Source organism: Arachis ipaensis, chromosome B5 (assembly GCF_059453495.1).
Source record: "Arachis ipaensis isolate K30076 ecotype BB chromosome B5, ASM5945349v1, whole genome shotgun sequence".
Classification (NCBI taxonomy): Eukaryota; Viridiplantae; Streptophyta; class Magnoliopsida; order Fabales; family Fabaceae; genus Arachis; species Arachis ipaensis.
In genome coordinates, this window is record NC_142440.1 from 67318923 (window position 1) to 67339355 (window position 20433).

The 20433-nt window shown below is 33.2% G+C and overlaps 1 non-coding gene across 1 annotated transcript; it reads left to right on the forward strand.

Annotated features, from left to right (window-relative positions):
- The first annotated feature begins 702 nt into the window (after positions 1–702).
- Positions 703–809, forward strand: LOC148564514 (small nucleolar RNA R71). Its single transcript, XR_015885112.1, has one exon. It is a non-coding gene; the product is annotated as a small nucleolar RNA R71 (small nucleolar RNA).
- Positions 810–20433: the final 19624 nt, after the last annotated feature.

Sequence of the window (20433 nt, forward strand, 5' to 3'; positions counted from 1 at the left end):
AGGAGGGAGTTCAGTAATTTTCTTACTCAGCTGACCCACTTGTGCCTCCAAATTTCTAATGGAGGACCTTGTTTCAGTCATGAAACTTTGAGTGGTTTTGGTTAGATCAGAGACAATGGTTGCTAAGTCAGAGTGGCTTTGCTTAGAATTCTCTGTCTGTTGCTGAGAAGATGATGGAAAAGGCTTGCTATTGCTAAACCTGTTTCTTCCACCATTATTGTTGTTGAAACCTTGTTGAGGTCTCTGTTGATCCTTCCATGAGAGATTTGGATGATTTCTCCATGAAGGATTATAGGTGTTTCCATAGGGTTCTCCCATGTAATTCACCTCTTCCATTGCTGAGTTCTCAGGATCATAAGCTTCTTCTTCAGATGAAGCTTCTTTGGTACTGCCTGTTGCTGCTTGCATTCCAGACAGACTCTGAGAAATCATATTGACTTGCTGAGTCAATATTTTGTTCTGAGCCAATATGGCATTCAGAGTATCAATCTCAAGAACTCCTTTCTTCTGACTTGTCCCATTATTCACAGGATTCCTTTCAGAGGTGTACATGAATTGTTTATTTGCAACCATTTCAATGAGTTCCTGAGCTTCTGCAGGCATCTTCTTTAGATGAAGAGATCCTCCAACAGAGCTGTCCAATGACATCTTGGACAGTTTAGACAGACCATCATAGAAGATACCTATGTGCTCCATTCTAAAAGCATGTCAGAAGGACACCTTCTGATTAATTGCTTGTATCTTTCCCAGGCTTCATAGAGGGATTCACCTTCCTTCTGTCTGAAGGTTTGGACTTCCACTCTAAGGTTGCTCAATTTTTGAGGTGGAAAGAACTTTTCCAAGAAGGCATTGACTAGCTTTTCCCAAGAGTTTAGGCTTTCTTTAGGTTGTGAATCCAACCATGTTCTAGCTCTGTCTCTTACAGCAAAGGGAAAAAGCATAAGCTTGTAGACCTCGGGATCAACCCAATTGGTCTTGACAGTGTCACAGATTTGCAAGAATTCAGCTAAGAACTGATGAGGATCTTCCAATGGAAGTCCATGAAACTTGCAATTCTGTTGCATCAGAGAAACTAATTGAGGCTTAAGCTCAAAGTTGTTTGCTCCAATGGTAGGGATTGAGATGCTTCTCCCATAGAAGTCGGGAGTAGGTGCAGTAAAGTCACCAAGCACCTTCCTTGCATTGTTGGCATTGTTGTTTTCGGCTGCCATGGTTTCTTCTTCCTTGAAAAGCTCTGTTAGGCCCTCTAGAGAGAATTGTGCTTTAGCTTCTCTTAGCTTTCTCTTCAATGTCCTTTCAGATTCAAGATCAGCTTGAACAAGTATGCCTTTATCTTTGTTCCTGCTCATATGAAAGAGAAGAGAACAAGAAAGTAGGAAATCCTCTATGTCACAGTATAGAGATTCCTTGAGGTGTCAGAGGAAAAGAAGAATAGAAGGAGGAGGTAGATAGAAGAGAATTCGAACTTATTAAGAGGGATAGAGTTTGAATTGCACCTTGAGGAGGAGTGTTAGTCCCTTAAATAGAAGGATGTGAGAAGACGGGAAGAATTTTCGAAAATAAATTGAAAAGATTTTGAAAGAAATTTGAAAATTTGATTGAGATTTTCGAAAATTAAGATTAGGAAAGAAATTAAGTGATTTTTGAAAAAGATTTTGAAATTAGAAATCAAAAAGATATGATTGAGAGTTAATTTTGAAAAAGATGTGATTGAAAAGATATGATTGAGAAGATATGATTGAAAATCAATTTAAAAAAAGAAAGATTTAAAATTAAAGTTGATTACTTGACTAACAAGAAATTAAAAGATATGATTCTTAAAATTTAAAATTTGATCCTTTCTTAATAGGTAAGTAACAATTTGAAAATTTTGAAGTAAATCATTAATTATAGCAGGGATTTTCGAAAATAATAAAAAATGGAAAGAAATTGATTTTGAAAGGATATGATTGAAAAGATATGATTTGAAAAAGATTTGATTTTGAAAAATTATGAAAATTTGAAAAAGATTTGAATTAAAAACAAAATCTTCCCTCTAGTGTCATGCTGGCATTAAACGCCCAGAATGACATCCATTCTGGCGTTTAACGCCCAAAATGCTACCTTTTTGGGCATTAAACGCCCAGCCAGGTACCCTGGCTGGCGTTTAAACGCCAGTTTTCCTTCTTCACTGGGCATTTTGAACGCCCAGCTTTTTCTGTTTGATTCCTCTGCTGAATGTTTTGAATCTTTAATTCTCTGTATTATTAGCTTGAAAAGACACAATTTTGAAAATATTTTTGAATTTTTAATGATGAGAAACAATAAAAATGCAACTAAGATCAAATAAACAATGCATGCAAGACACCAAACTTAAGAATTGACACCAAGATACATAAAATATTTTTTATTTTTATGATTTTAAAATTTTTTGTGATTTTTCAAAAATTATATAGAAAAGAGAATAAAGAGATTCAAAACTTTTTAATAAGAATTCCACGAATCATGCAATGTTAGTCTAAAGCTTCAGTCCAAAAAGGATTAGACATGGCTAGTCAAGCTTCAGCAGGACATTACATTCAATAGCTAAATTGATGAGAATCAATCAGCTTTTGTGATGATAAGAACATCACCTTGAAACTCTAGAATTCATTCTTAAAAATTCTGAAAAATAAAAAGAAAAGTACCTAATCTAAGCAACAAGATGAACCGTCAGTTGTCCAAACTCGAACAATCCCCGACAACGGCGCCAAAAACTTGGTGCACAAAATTGTGATCATCAACAATGGCACCAAAGGACTTGGAGCTCTCAAACGTGAATCACACTTTGTCACAATTCTACATAACTAACCAGCAAGTGCACTGGGTCGTCCAAGTAATACCTTACGTGAGTAAGGGTCGATCCCACGGAGACTGTCGGCTTGAAGCAAGCTATGGTCATCTTGTAAATCTCAGTCAGGCAAATTCAGATGGTGATGGAGAATTGATAATTAAAAGATGAATAAAACATAAAATAAAGATAGAGATACTTATGTAATTCTTTGGTTGGAATTTCAAATAAGCGTATGAAGATGCTTTGTTCCTCCTGAACCTCTGCTTTCCTATTGCCTTCTTCCAATCATTCATACTCCTTTCCATGGCAAGCTTTATGTTGGGCATCACCGTTGTCAATGGCTACTTCCCGTCCTCTCAGTGAAAATGTTATACGCACACTGTCACCGCACGGCTAATCATCTGTCGGTTCTCGATCATGTTGGAATAGGATCCATTGATCCTTTTGCGTCTGTCACACGCCCAACAATCGCGAGTTTGAAGCTCATCACAGTCATCCCTTCCCAGATCCTACTCAGAATACCACAGACAAGGTTTAGACATTCCGGATCTCAGGAATGGCCGCCAATAATTCTAGCCTATACCACGAAGTTTCCAATCTTAGATTAGAAATCCAAGAGATACACATTCAAGCTTGTTTGCATGTAGAACAGAAGTGGTTGTCAGTCACGCGTTCATAGGTGAGAATGGTGATGAGTGTCACATAATCATCACATTCATCATGTTCTTGGGTGAGAATGAATATCTTGGAGAAGAAATAGACTTGAGTTGAATAGAAAAACAATAGTACTTTGCATTAATTCATGAAGAACAGCAGAGCTCCACACCTTAATCTATGGTGTGTAGAAACTCTACCGTTGAAAATACAAAAGTGATAATGGTGTAAGCATGGCCGAATGGCCAGCCTCCAAGGTCTAGGGACTAAACGTCCAAAGATTCTCCCAAATACAATAGTATAAGGTCCTATTTATAGAGAACTAGTAGCCTAGGGTTTACAGAAATCAATAATTAATGCAGAAATCTTCTTCTGGGCCCACTTGTTGTGTGCTTGGGCTGAGCATTGAAGCTTCCATGTGTAGAGACTTTTCTTGGAGTTAAACGCCAGCTTTTGTGCCAGTTTGGGCGTTTAACTCTAGCTTTTGTGCCAGTTCCGGCGTTAAACGCCAGAATTCTTGAGCTGACTTGGAACGCCTGTTTGGGCCATCAAATCTCAGGCAAAGTATGGACTATTATATATTGCTGGAAAGCCCAAGATGTCTACTTTCCAACGCAATTGTGAGCGCGCCAATTGGGCTTCTGTAGCTCCAGAAAGTCTACTTCGAGTGCAGGGAGGTCAGAATCCAACAGCATCTGTAGTCCTTTTTCAGCCTCTGAATCAGATTTTTGCTCAGGTCCCTCAATTTCAGCCAGAAAATACCTGAAATCACAGAAAAACACACAAACTCATAGTAAAGTCCAGAAGAGTGATTTTTATTTAAAAACTAATAAAAATATAATAAAAACTAATTAAAATATAGTAAAAACATACTAAAAACAATGCCAAAAAGCGTATAAATTATCCGCTCATCATTGTCCATGGTACCTTGGAGGGTGTTGCTACCGAAAGGGTTGATCAGATCCTCGTGGCTCCTTCCATCTTTGATTATTTCGACCTTGATGCATGTTCCTATTATAGCTTCCATTCCTTACAACAACATTGGAATTGCAGGGAAGTATGATTTATTATTGGTTATGGAAAAGTATCGTTTGGGTTTTTGAAATAAGGAACAAGTAATTTAAATGACAAGAAAAATAAATTAATAATTAAAAAATCTCTTGGCAAGGTATGAGAACTGTAAATCCCATCCTAGTTATCCTTATCATGTGTAATGAGAATTGTTTATTGCTCCCACTTAGTTAACCCTTACTAAATAAAGGAAAGTCAAGTGGACTAATTAACTTGATTCCTCAAGTCCTAGTCAACTCCTAGTCAACTCCTATGGAAAGACTAGCTTTAGAGGGATCCAAATCAATCAGCAAATTCCAATTTTCAATCAAAAGCTGAGTTTGACAACTCAAGTATCACCAATTACTCAATCAAAGCCAAAAGGGAAAAATCCAAATTATTTATATCATAAATGGAAGAAAGCAATCATAATTCTGAAATACCTCAAATTATATTAAATAGAAAATCAAATTAAACATAGGAATCCATAAACCAAATTGGCAACATGAAGTAATCAACTAAAATAATAGAATAAATAAAAGTAGAAGAGAAACTAAATTAAAGGAACATTGAACTGGAATGAAGAAATAACCATAAACTAAGAGAAATCCTAATCCTAAAACCTAAGAGAGAGGAGAGAGCCTCCCTCTCTAGAAAACTACATCTAAACCTAAAATTGTGTATGTTCTATCAGTGTTGAATGAATGACGAATGAATGATTTGATTCCCTCATTCTCCAGCCTCTATTCTGTGTTTCTGGGCTTGGATCTGGGCCGAAAAGGGGCCCAGAAATCGCTGAGGGCATCTTCTGAATTTTTCTGCACGTGACGTCTGTCACGCGTGCGCGTGGGTCATGCGTGTGCGTCATTTGGAGATTTTCCTTGCCACACGTATGCGTCAGTCATGCGTACGCATTGCTTGTGTTCTGCGTGAGTCACGCATCCGCGTCGTCCATGCGTGCGCTACCAGTTCCTCAAATACTTCATTTTTATTGTTCCTTCCACTTTTGCATGTTTTCTTTCCATCCTCTAAGCCATTCCTGCCCTATAAAGGCTGAAAATACTCAACACACGGATCACGGCATCGAATGGTAATAAAGGATAATTAAAGTTAACAGTTTTAAGGACTAGGAAACATATTTTCACATATATTAAGGAATAAGGAAGGAATTGTAAAACCATGCAATTTATATGAATAAGTGAGTAAAGACTTGATAAAAATCACTCAATTGAGCACAAGAATTAACATAAAATAGTGGTTTATCACACACCCCTGTGCGTACGCACACTTTTAAAAATTTCCTGGGCGTGCACACGCACACAACCCTGTGCGGCCGCACACGCCCTGTTTCTCAAATTTTACTTATTTTTCAACTATCCTACCTTCCCAACATGGTTGTAAGCTTCTCTAAAACCATTTTAAGACTTTTGGGCCTAGTTTTGAGTATAAGAACATGGGATATAACTTAAGGGTTCTAGTATATGATTTTATGATAAATTAGAAAATAGAGCCCTAGGTTTCCGGCATGCTAAGGATGGCTTGGTGTTATGTGTTGTATGTTTGATGTATGAGACAAGAATTGAGGAACTACTGAGTTTGGAAATGAGATGTGAAATTACAGTGGTTGTGGTGAGTCAAGGACTCTGATTGAGACGATGGATCGATATATATACTAAAAATGTTTTCTGAAAACCACTGAAGTATTGTTTATACTGAGATTATGAGACGCTATGCGCCCGGCAGGGATGGTGGTTAATCCCGCTTACGTTGAGATGTGAGGTCTGAGGCAAGAGTATCCCGCTCACATCCCTTCGGATCAATAGAGTGTGCAGGCGCAAAACCCTGGACAGTGGTCCGAGCACTATATCTCGGGGGTTCCCATTGACGACTCCGAAGGGCGACATCTCCATGGAGATGTGTCAGGTTGGTAGTTGAACCGACAATGTGATATCACAGCCAGTAGGGCAGGCATTCATCATTTGCATTTTCTATCTATTTGTATGCTTTATCTACTTGTAATGGCTTTCCTATTTGTATAACATGCCTAATTGCTATTTGAATTAATTGCTTTATATGTCAAGACTTGTGTTTTACTTGCATTGTATATTATTTGTGCTTTCTGCTGGGATTGAGGAGATTCGGAAGGCGATGGTGATGGGATCACATGGAGGATAGGTTGGTGAAGGCTGTGGGACAGCGGTGTTTGGTTAGAGTAGAAGTCCCTAAGATAGATCACCTGTTTAATTAAGTTAATGTTGATATGATTATGCCTATTTGTTTTAGAATGCTTTAAGTTGAATCTTGTGACGGATATGGAGCTTAGGATTGCCTTTGGCATTCCGGGGTCTTATATCCTACATCACTGGGCACTGTTACCATACTGAGAATCTCCGGTTCTCATACCATATTTCTGTTGTGTTTTTCAGATGCAGGTCGCAACCCACCTCGGTGAGTTGCTTTGAATGGTGACAGAAGCGGAGGATCATGGATTTTTTTGGAGTCTTTTTGGTTTATTTTGTTTTTATGTCTCTCACTTTTGTATTTTGTCCTTGCCTAGAGGCTTGTATTATGAGAGAAAAACTTGTATAAGCTGTATTTAAACTGTTATGTTTCTGTATACTTGTATATGACTAGCCTGCTTAAACTCCGCGAGCCGTGGCTAGTTTCCTATGATATTATATACTTATTTTTGGCTATATCTTATCTATTTCTTGCACCTTAAGTTAGACACTTCATTAGTACATTTTGCGCTTTGAAATCCTATTTTTGAGCTATATCCTTCATCGGGCTTCTAGTTATATTATTCTTTTTATAAATATATTACGTATGAGCTTAGAACTGTCGTAATCTCTGATTAATCTTTGCTTTACGACGCGAGGTAAAGCTTAGGCTAATTAGGGTGTTACACCAAACACTGCTGAGCTAACAAGAAGAGCAGAAGAGGCAGCATGCGGGAAGGCCAATAGGTGAAACAGAAAAATATAACACTGTTCAAATATAGTTAGCTTTTAAAATGGACATATTTTGCTCTTTAATCTAGGATATCATCTCTTTATTTTTCATGTAGTGAGGAGACTCAATTAGCCTTAGTTATTTTGCTATGTTTATCTTTTTTGTTAGTTGTTCATTCATTGTGTATAAATTTCACTTGGTTATAGCAGGTAAAATTTTTTATAAACGCCAACTAAATTGACTTGTAACACATCCAAAACAATTTTCCTTCTTCATCTCTTGCATAATATATGGAATTGTGTACAGAATTTGAGTAGTATTTATGTACTTCATTTTCATAAAAAGTTGTGTTCATAATATAGTGGATGTTTGGAAACTAGAATGGGTAGAATTCAATTTACCAGATTTGAGATGAGTATAAAAGTAAACTAGATTCAATTTGATACTGGTACGATTCAATTTACTTATTTTATTTTTTTTACTCATATTTGATTCTTGAAATTTATATATAAAAAAAAAAAACCTTGAGACCTACTGTCCTCTAAAGGACTTTTCACGTGATTTTTTTAGTTCTACAATTTATTAGTCATTTAATTGAGGAAGAAAGGATTTTTGCAGTTCCATTCAAATATAATTAGTTATCAAAATGGACATATTTTACTCTTTAATCTAGGATGTCATCTCTTTATTTTTGATGTTGTTAGGATACTCAATTAACCTTAAATATTTTGCTATATTTATCTTTTTGTTAATTATTCATTCGTTGTACATAAAATATACTTGGTTATAGCAGGTAAAATTTTTTCCAAACGCTAACTAGATTGACTTGCAACACATCCAAAATAATATCCCATCATTCAAATTAGTTCCTACCATGGTTACTCGACGTTACTCGCCGCCGGTAAGTAATACTCTGTTGGTTTTGATGTTCATGGTTTTCTGATTTTGATTTTGATTTTCTGGATTCATGATTTTCATTTTGATTTTGCTGGATTCATGATTTTGATTTTTGATTTTCTGAGGTTATTTGTTCATGATTTATTTGTTTGCTGCTTCATGATTTTGGTTGCTGAATTATTTATTTGTTCATGGTTTTTTATTTTGATTTTGATTTTCTGGATTCATGATTTTGATTTTGATTTCCTGGATTCATGATTTTGCTTTTTGATTTTCTGAGGTTATTTGTTCATGATTTATTTGTTTGCTGCTTCATGATTTTGGTTGCTGAATTATTTATTTGTTCATAATTTTCTAAGGTAATTTTTTGTTTTTGATTTTCTGATTGTTACAGATGGAACAATCACAAAGTAACCCATAGCCACAAGATAATGCTGTTCAAGATTCTCAAACTGGTTTATCTAGAGGTAAATCTGATCCAGCTTGGCAATATTTTACAGTGAAGTATGACAAAAATAACAAGGCTCAATATACATGTATTTTCTGCTTGAATACTTACAATGGAGGGGGGATATATAGAATGAAATATTATCTTGCAAAAATCCCTGGACAAATTAAAGTTTGTAACAAAGTAACTGAAGATGTTGAACTTCAATTCAAAAGGCTTTTGGAGAAAAACAAAAAAAAATAAGGCAGAAAAAAAGAAAATTTACAAGTGATTGTTATGATGTGGATTTGTCTGATGTCAATGATTCTTCAAATACAGCTTCTTTTGGTGGTACTTCTGATGATTGTGGCTTTGGATTACCTGTTTATAATGGAGATATTGGAACACTTAATGATAATTATGATTTTTGATGAGTTGTACCTTTGATTAGTTGAAAACTTGCTAGTAATTGTTTCTTTTGAATGTAGAACATTATGGGTTTGTCATTATGTGCGTTTTTTTTTTAATTATAAACTTTGATGTTTGAAATTGTTTGTGAACCTCTAATATTAAGTTATGGATAATTTATTATGTGAAATTTTAAATTTTATTAAGTTAGAAATTATTGAATTTATATATTTAAAATTATTTTTAGGTTTTTTAATAATTTTATTTAATATTTAATAAAACCAGTGAACCCCGGTTGAACCTCGGTCAAACCAGTGAACCATTGAATCAGTGACCTCACCGGTTTATTGACCGGTCCGGTTCTCGCAACCTTGGTTCCTACGCACATCTAAAACTCATTCATTTGAACCAATGAACCTAGTCTTTACAACTATTAAGTAATATAACATAAGTAACGTCCTCTATATTAATTAAACAAATTGCTATTTAAAAAATAAGTAACATACTCTACCCTTTTACGACACATCAAAAATAATATTCTAGTTCTATAAAAAAGAAATAGATCATATCCAAAATTCATAAATACAAATGAAATTGTCAACGAATAAAAAATAAAAATCAGGATGCACCCCAATATGAAATTGGGATTTGGAATATGTAAATGCCGGAGCTGCTATTGCATGTGTTATCCTTTAGTCATTATTCCTATAAGAATGCACCTATAAACAAATACAACAAACTAATGTCAAGAAAGAATGAATGAATACAACTTAATATATAAATAAAAAGTTCTCTGAGGCAAAAATCTTACATGAATAGAAGGGTCTAGAATGAATTCAGCAATGTTGTGGTATGATGAAAATGTTCAGGGATACAAGAAAAGGTGTTGTCGGTGAAACAGTCTTTTTTAATAGGAACAAAAAATCTTGCATCCATACATGAACACTATTTAAATTACAGAATACAAAACTTATAATACATTCTCCATCAATAAACACTAAAATAAACCTTAGGGTGTTTGCTAGCAGTAATGCGTCTCTCGGAAGCCTTGTTTAAATGTTTGTCTCCTTCAACAGCTACAATTTTCTGTACATATGAAAATATCTTAAATTCAACAGGCTAAACACATGAAATTATAAACAGAGCAAGATAATTGTGTAAACCATGGCTATCATAACTAACCTTTGGATGTTTACTACTAGCTTGACGTTTCTTAGTAGCCTTCTTAATTTTCCGATCCATATCTGCCTCGAGTCTCTTGAAGCTTAGACGCCCCCTAGGTACCACATGAGGAGCGCTCCGTAGAGCATTTAATCCATTAGGACACTCAATTGTGTGTACACTTTCTGAATGTTTTGCCCGATGTTCGCTAAGTACCACTTTAGCACTCGCAAAAGAGGAACACAATATATCAGCCTCCTCCTTGTCATGCACAAAGTCCTGGGCCACATTGTAGAAGTCAACACACAGTCCCCTAAATATATTCATGCTTTCATCAATGCACCATGAGTTGTGACTACTTCTAATGTAGGTGTGCTTCTGATAAACATTCTTGCTCCACCGAGATAGTATATAGGACGAGTTAACCTTGTCAACCCTACAATGGGATAAAACCGGTAGGACATGGCAACAAAGGATACTATATGACTCAAACCTAAAGCAGTTGCACCTAACCTGATGCAAAATAGGACAAAACACAACTTCATACTCGCTATGAACAGACATCCCCTTTACTATCTTCTGTTGAGTCACTTCATAGAAGTATTGGTTGTCCTTCACTACCCTTGGAGACAGGTTGCAGTCGTACTTTTTGATAAATTCAGCTTGAACATCGCAAAATATGCAGTTGGGGTACTCATATTGGAACTACTTCTCAATAGGAGAGTTCGATACACATAGGATCAGGCCCCTATTATCTGCTGCATCGCATCCCAACTCCTGCTATTCTTTATCTGCAAGACAATTGTCATACTGGTGCACAAATTAAATTAAGTTGCTCCTACACGTTAGGTACTTATCAAAGAAAGCATGCATGCTCTCACTCCGTTGTGTACTCATCAAGCTAGCCCAAAATTCGTGCTCTAGAAGAACAGGGACACATATATTGCAAATACGATAGATATCTGCATTTTGAAATACATATTTGCTTTTAAAATACTCACCTATGTTGTGACACTAAACATGTATGAAAGGATATTTAGTATAAGTTCATTTCTTTTACAAAATCTGGTCAACACTTAAAACGACGAATAAACAGATCAATCAAGTTTTGGATGTGTATTAATTTCATTAAGCCAGTTTTTGTCATGAAGGGTGTACTCTTCAATGAAGTCATACCACGAACTTTCAAATGATTCTCGCAAACGAGACTCATAAATAATCCCATTCATTGTAACCTTAATTTCTTCATATCAGCTCAACCGTGCAAGTTTATGTCATATCTTCTTTGTGATGTGCCTGATGCACAATTTATGCCTGGTGTTTGGCATGACATTTTGAATAGCTGTTGCCATGGCCCCGCATTGGCCAGTTAAGATGCCATCTAGTGTTTTTTCCATACATTTTACGAATGTTTGCATGAGCCATTCAAAGGATTCATTCTCTTCATTACCCAATAGAGCACACTCGAAAAGACATGACCTTCCGTGGTGATTGACGCCTACAAATGCTGCAATTGGAATCTCAAACCTATAAAAAACTAACACATTGGGCAATCAGTGAACTTGTAAATTAATGAATCCATAAAAAAATAAACCAAGAAAAAGTAGTTACTTGCTAAGCTTATATGTGGTGTCAAATGACACCAGTCACCAAAATATTCGTAAGCAGCTCTTGATCGAGCATCCATCCAAATTACATGCTTGAGATTGTTGTCACTATAGACACAAATGTCATAAAAGAAATTCGAGTTCTGCTCTTTCATCCTCGTAAAATAGTCCAGCATCTCTTGTGCATCAGTATCATCTCCATGGATTCGGAGTTTACCAGATATATAATTTCTAATATCCTTTTCCAAAAATTTTAGATTAGAATGACCACCAGCTTCATCAGTAAGTGCCTGAAAAGTCTTCGAAGGTCGTATACTAGCCTGGTCATTGCGCTCAATGACATCCTTAACGTGCATGGAGAGTTCTCTATTTTTCTTAAACATCCATGACAAATTGAGATCACACCGGTGCGTGTGAACTAATTCTACCTTGGACAGTCTCCATTGTCCAAGCTCTGTGTCAAGTTTTACATAGATGCGAGCTTTACAGTATACAGATGAGACTGTGTTTGACCTTTGGATTGTCGGATTCTTCTTTGTTCGATATCCATCTCTATTGCACTGTATGAATTGGTTAATGGGTGTCCTTCCGTTCTTGTCGAAGTTAGTAGTTCTTATGTGAGGTTCGAATCTCACTTTATTGGCATAATTGTAGTAAAATTGGTGTGCATCTTCGAGGGTTCCAAACAACATCCCCGCTTTTGGAATCTCCTGATCAGAAATGGTGGGATGAATTATGACCTAAAAAAACAAAACATAATGACAAGGATTGTAGCACAAAAATGACAAAATAATACAAACATTCATATATATATTTATAATGCTGTTGTTCAAAATTTGGATATGTTCACATGCATATATTAAAATATAACCTACAATTAGCATGCAAGTAAAAAAATCGGTCATAAATATTAGAAGAATAGATTATTACATTATCAAAAATTCCAAAAGAAAAAATGTCAATTATCTCAGTCGTGCACTCAGTTTCTATAGTAAAATTGCTTGAACTATTATAAATATTTATATCGTCTATATCAATATGGGTATCAAACGAGTCAATTTATTCTGACAACGGCTGTGTGTTCAAGTCTATCACAAATGCTATGTATATGTCTAAGATTATAAATAAAATTATGTTCATTATAATTAATTAAAATATACACAAATTAATAACTAGGTATTCATATTGGTTAAACATTTTGGATCAGTAAGACAAAAAAAAATATTGGATCAGTTCAGGACCAAAATCGATAGCAATAGTGAAAGGTTTTGTTTTTGTATGGAATGTGATAATTTAACTAATTTATCAATCCATTGACATTAATGAGCATCAGTATGGTATCCATGCTAATAAATATTTATCATAAAAACTAATTAACAATTAACTTAAAAAATTTGCATATCTTAAAATTCAAAACTTAAACAACCTAGATCGATCTATTTATCTATATACTTATTAATTATGAGCTATTTATCAATTTATCTATTTATTTTTATTTAATACAATAAAACTATATCTATTTCTAAATTATTTTTTTGTGCTCATAGCATTGAAATAAGAAAGGATACATGTGTCTCTTCTTCACACCCAACATATGCATGTTGATACGTGTTATGTCAAGTAATAATGAGATGAGATATGGTATTTTATTGTGGAATTTTATATTTGTTTGATAGATTTTTGGATGTATTCTAAAAATATTTTGAGTATGATTGTATTATTTTGTATGTGTAATAAACTAATTTTAAACATTAGCTAAAACACCAAACAATAACATCAGTTAAAAAATTAAAATGAATAAATACTAATACTCAAATAAATAATAAAAATTCCAACTAATACTACGATAATACATGTTACATATATTTTTATTCATAAGATCTAAAAAATTTAATTTAATTATTAATTTTAATAATTTTGAAAACGTTAATGTTCAAATACGTAACGAAAAAATCTAACTAATAATAAAATAATAAATATTAGATGCATTTTATCAAATCAAATATCAAAAGATTAATTATATTTTTAGCGTTTATATTTAAATGCTTGAATTTATGATTTTGGATGTGTTTCAAAATTAATTTATATATAACATCATACTTTTAGATGTGTTATAATTGAAAAAAAAAAATTATGAACCTACCATCTACATCTTCTTACGTAAACTTTCAATTTTTTGTGCATCTTTAATCAAACTAATTAAGTATGAATTACTTTATTTGTAACAACTCTATTATTAAAACCAAATAAGATCAACCTTATTCCAATTAAATAAAAATAGATTACTATGTTTATTTTTAAATATAATTAAAGAAGCTCAACATGATATTTCTTAAAAAACTAGGATAAAATAAATAAAAATACAAACTAGATAATCACATAAACAACGGGACAAATAATAATAATAATAATAATAATAATAATAATAAAGAAAGAAGAAGAGGGTGCTACCTGGCTTCACTAACGAGGAAGTTCTGGTTGAGCTCCAAGATGAGAGGATGCTTCTGCGTGTTATCACCATTAAAAATGTAACGTAAAAGAAAGAAGAAGAAACCGTGTTTCTTATATGAAGTAACGTAAAAGAAGAAAAAACAATAACTAACTATGAAGTGCGTAGAAAGTTAGAAAAATTTTAGTTTTTAAAATTTAAATTAAGTTTAATTATAAATATATATCTAAAAAATAGGGATATATTTTAATAAAAAATAATTAAATAATATTAAAGACTGACCAAAGATTGAATTTTGTTGTATAAGTAGTATTTTTCTTAAAAAATAAATTGACATCAAGGTAGTATAAATATTTATTTGAGGCTCCATTGTTACTGCTGATTGTTGAATTTTCCCTATTAACAAATCCAAACATTTGAAGTTCAATTCATTATTTGAGATTTCCATTTTAATGTTACCACAGTTCAATCCAAAAATCTACTAACTAACACTAGTAACAGACAGCTTTGGCTCAGCCACAGCTACCGTCGCACCAGACAAGTCCTGACACCAATTTTCACTTGTCATTCTAGTAGTGAAACAAAAGAAATATCGTACATCTATACCAACTTGCATCTGTACCATAAAGTGATCCATTTTATAATCGTAATAATTATTAATAAAAGTCATTGTTAATATTTTCAGTTATATTTACCAGATTTGTCTCATTTGATATTGAAGTTACAATCCACTATAAAAATAATAACAAAAGATAATTAAAAAAACATTATCCTAACTCAAATATTGTGATTTAATTAAATCGGATCAGTTATATGCATTAAAATTTTAAGTTTTAAAATTATTTTAGTTTAAATAATAGCTCATTTAAATTTTAAATTTTTAAGATTTAAAAAATGAATCAGTAAGTTTAATTGACTCTCTATCTTAATGTTATTCCTAAAATTTTAATTTTATTCTTAAAAATTAATTCTTTCTTTCATATTTTTCTTGTTATTATGCATTGATAATTAAATGTGATGTATTTTTAATTGACTAAAATTTTTAATTTTTAAATAATTGAGACTTTGTCCAATAATACAAGATTAATAAAAATAATGTTATATAACTTAATTATGTCAATTTTGTATATTTAATTGATTTTAGGTTATATTAGAAATAAATTAATCTTGTGGTATTGAATAATTGTGATGGTAGATTGCTTTAGATGTAAATATTTGTAATAATTAAATTTTTGATGTATATGTCGTGATATAATGTCATATTGGTTTATTTTTAATAATTACTTTCGTAATAATTACTTTTATGACTTATGTGTTTGATGGTATACTCTTTGCAGATATGACTACAGGCAGAGGTGTCACAAATCGGTCTCATGATTGGGATAGAGGGTGGGTGTCTACTGGTAACCTTAGAACGTCATAGGCAATGAGTGCATAAGATCAAGCGTTCATCATGGTCCCAACCCCAACAACATAGCTGCTTCTGCTGCCACTCCTGCCACCAGGAAGTCGTCCAGCTGCTTCACTAGACTGGACTCCTCTCCCACCTCCATCCACTTAGTAGCTCACTACTTCGACGATGATGCCACCTCCAGCAACAGACACCGTAGTGCCAAAATTCTCTCACTGGTCTCAGCCAGATGTCTTTCCACTACCGTCCGTCGTACGAATGACGATTGTAAGACCTAGAATTTTCGAAAATTTATAATGAACTAATTTTAAATTATACATTTATTTACAGTTTTAATTTCAGAAATTATTTCATTGAGGACAATCAAAGGCAGTTTTGATTAATTGGATTTGAAACAAATTAAGGTTTTTATCTAAATTCTATAATTATGGATTATTTTTCTATTTATGATTTAAAATTTTAAAAATTTGAAAATAATGAGATTTGGCTATTTAAATTAGAATTTTATCTAATTTTATAATTGTTGAATTATTTTCTATATTTAAATTATAAAATTAGTAGTTGTAGAATAATAAGATTTTTATATGATAATATTTTCATAATTAAATACTTTAAGTTTTGTTAATAAAGAGAATTAATTATGTTGTATTATATTTTCAATTAGAATATTTGAGTGAAAATCACATAGAAATTTGATACAACAAATAATATTTTAAAATAATTTTAAGGATTCAATTAGTTTTCAAATTAAACCCCAAAATTTCCGATTCCAAATAAAAACCTTAACCCTAATTAACACACATTTTTCCCTTTTCCTAAGCAAAACCCTAGCCACCCACACTTACCACCAACACACACATAATACCCACACACGCACGCAAAAAGAAAGAAGAAAGAAAAAGAAAAGTGAAATGGGGAAGGGGGCTCGAGGAAGAAAAAAGGGGGAAAAGACGAGAAGGAGATCTGAGAGGGGAGAGGGCACTGGTGGAGGGGGAGGAGCTGTCCGCGCCGCCACCACGCATCACCGTTGTCGAGTCTCATCACCGTCGCCACTGGAGCCCGCCGCTGCTGGAAGGATGCCGCCCTTGCCAATCTGCCCACCGTCGTTTATGCCTACTGCTGCCGATGTTGGAGTCACGAACAAAAGACGCGTGATGAGTGGATATTTTATACGCTCTTCGGCACTATTTTCTTAGTGTTTTTAGTATATTTTGTTATGTTTTATTATGTTTTAGTAGGTTTTAGTGCAAAAATCACTTTTTGGATGCTACTTTGAGTTTTTGTACTTTTTCTATGATTTTAGGTGATTTTTGAGTGAATTTGGCAAATTTTAGCAAAGTCTGATTCAGAGGCACAGAAAGGATAGCAGATGCTGTCAGATCCTAACCTTCGTGTATTCGAATAAGTATTTCTGGAGCTACAGAGGTCCAATTAAGGTGCTGTTAATGGCGTTGGAAAGCCAACTTTTAGACCTTTCTATTAATATATAATAGTTCATACTTTTCTGTGGAAAGGACTGCCCAAAACGGGCGTTTGACGCCCAACTTACTCTTTTTCTAGCGTTCAACGCCCAAACAGGACCAACCTCCCAAGTTGAACGCCAAACTGGCATTCAATGCCAGCCATGGAGTAGGAAACGCCTAGAACTTGATTTGAACGCTAGGCATCAGCCCAAACACTCACGAAGTGGGCCCCAAAGTGGATTTTAGCACTTCTTAGCTTATTTTATTTCCTTTTTTGTAATTTTTAATTAAAAACAATATCTTTTAGGTTTAATCTTAGAGTTTTTATTATAAATAAGGTACTTCCTTCCTCCTAAGGACTATGCCTCCCAGGAGGGGAGAAGCACAGACACATTACTTTCTCTGTTTTCTCTGTAAAGCATGAGCAACTAAACCTCCTAGGTTAAGGTTAGGAGCTCTGTTGATTCCTATGGATTAATGCAATTACTGTTGTACTTCAATCTATGTTTTATTCTATTCTATAATGCAATGTCATTCTTCATCCTTATGAATCTGAATTCTACATGAGTTTCTTATGAGTCCTGACTCGAATAGTATTGAGCTACAGTATGAGAATGCATCACGGGTTCCAACAAGTTATCTGGGTAATTGGAGTATGTGACATAAAATCTCATTAGTCAGGGATAGTTAAGGTTCCCGTGGCTCTAAGATCTAGAATCATAGATCGTCAGTCTCTGATCCGAATGATCCGACCATGTTTGTGGCATTTTGAGTAGGATCACCAAGAGATCGAATTCCGTGCGCTTAACCCTCTCCCAGATTGATCTAGCCTATTTGGGTGTTTAGTTTGGACCTGAGGAGATTAATGACCACGATCAATGGCCTAATTAATTATAGCTTTGCCATTGAAGGAATCATTCATCATTGGAGTAGTGAGTATGACGTGTTAATTAAGAAGAAGAAGTATCTCCGAAGGCTTAACAGATCTTTTATTAATTTTTCTACGTTTTATTGTTATTGCTTTAATTAATATATATTCAATATTAGCTTTGGATTACAAACCGAAGATCAATTAAATTGTGACTCCCATGGACTGACTTGTATTTGTTTTTGATAATTCATGACATAGATTCTCCTATTTTATTTCTCCAATTCAATTAGATGCCAAATCCGGAAAGAGTGGTTGTGGAAGATGTTTTCTTGTTGTTACCCCCCTTTTTTGAAGAAAGAGTTGAATTGGTTAGTTATCCAGTAAAGTAACAAGTAAAAAAAATAGCAGTAATAGAAAGTATGCGCCTACAACAAACAACAACTATCTTTCTATTCGCCTGACTAAGATCTGTAGGATAACCACAGCTTGCTCAGTCTGGCAATCCTCGTAGAATTTGACCATCACTCACCTGAGGTATTACTTGGACGACCCGGTGCACTTGCCAGTTCAGTTGTGCGAGTCACAAATTTGCGGACCAAGTTATTGGCACCGTTGCCAGGGATTGTTCGTTATTGACAAACTACTGGTTGTCTTTTCTTGTTAAAATTCGAAAACTCTCTAAAAATCTTTTTCAAAAATTTATCTTTAGTCATTTTTTCTTTTGTTTGAGTCTTTTGCAAGTCTTAAGTTTGGTGTCCTTTTGGTTTTTGTTTCTTTTCTTGAATATTTGAAAATTATTCTTACTTTTCTATTTTTGTGTTCGAACTTTTCTTGGTATTTTTCTTTGTTTGATCTCAAAATCTTTAAGTTTGGTGTCATTTAATGTTTTTCCTTCAAAATTTTCGAAAATAATATCTTTGATTCAAAATTTTTTAGTTTGGTGTCTTGTTAGTGTTTGTTTCTCCTTTTAAATTTTTCGAAAATTTTTCAATTTATATTCAAAAGTTTTAAGTTTAGTGTCTTAATTAGTAATCTTGTTTTTCTTGCTTAACCTTTTTATCTTTAAAATCTTCATCTTATCTTTTTCTTTGATTTCCAAAATTTTGTTTCAAATTTAAAACTTTAAATTTTAATGTCTTGTAAGTTTTGCTTTCTTTTAAAATTTTGAATTTTCAAAACAAAAAAAAGCCTTATCTTATCTTTAACTTAAATTCAAATTTTAAAAGGTTAGTACTTTGTTTGTTTTTCTTTTCTTTTAAATTTGAATTTTAAAATCTTTAAATTTTTAAAATTTTATCTTTTTTTGTTTGACTTTTTCTTTCCAAATCTAAATTTTAAAATCTTTGATTGACACTTTCTTTTTAAATTTCAAAAATTTTCAAAATCAAATCTCTTATTTTGATTTCAAATCTAGTTAGTTACTTATTTGTTTTATCTTGTTTTAATTTCAAGTTTGGTGTTTCTTTCTTTTGAAATTTCTGATTGACTCTCCATTTTTAATTTTCAAAAATTTTCAAAATATCTTAATTTTTCAAATCTTATCTTTTTCCTTGATTTCTAAATTTTGATATCCTATCTTCATTTTAAATTCAAATTTTAAAAGTTTAGTATTTTAGTATTTTAGTCTTTCTTCCTTTCAATTTGAATTTCAAAATCTTTATTTGATTTTTTCTTTCTAAGTTTTCTTGATTTTCAAATTTTGTTATCTTATCTTATTTTTATTTAAAATTCAAATTTTAAAGATTGGTATTCCTTTAGTATTTTCTCTTTCAATTCTCTTTGAATTTGAAAAATTTCTAAACCTCTTTCTTTCTAATTTATTTTTATTTATTTTTCAAAATTTCTAAAGTAATTTTTATTTTTGGATTAGTTTTTTATTTTTTTTAATTATTTAATTTCAAATTAAAAAAAACAAAAAAATTTAAATCTCTCCTTCTTTAGGATATCTCACTGGGAGCTCTCTATACTATGACATAGAGACTCCCATTTTCCTTTGTTTCTTATTTGTATATGCAAAAACACCAAAGTCATTATGGATCTGAAGGGAAATACACAAATCAGGAGAACTCTGGGCTCCTATACATTTCATACTCCTAACTTTTATGGAAGGAGTATTAATGTACCTCCTATTAACTTAGATGACTTTAAGGTCAACATAGACCTAATCATGCTAATGCAGCAAAAGTTCCAGTTTTATGGACACCTACAGGAAGACCCAAGTAAATTCATCTCTGGCTTCCTGCAGTTCTGTGACACTATAGAGGCCGATGG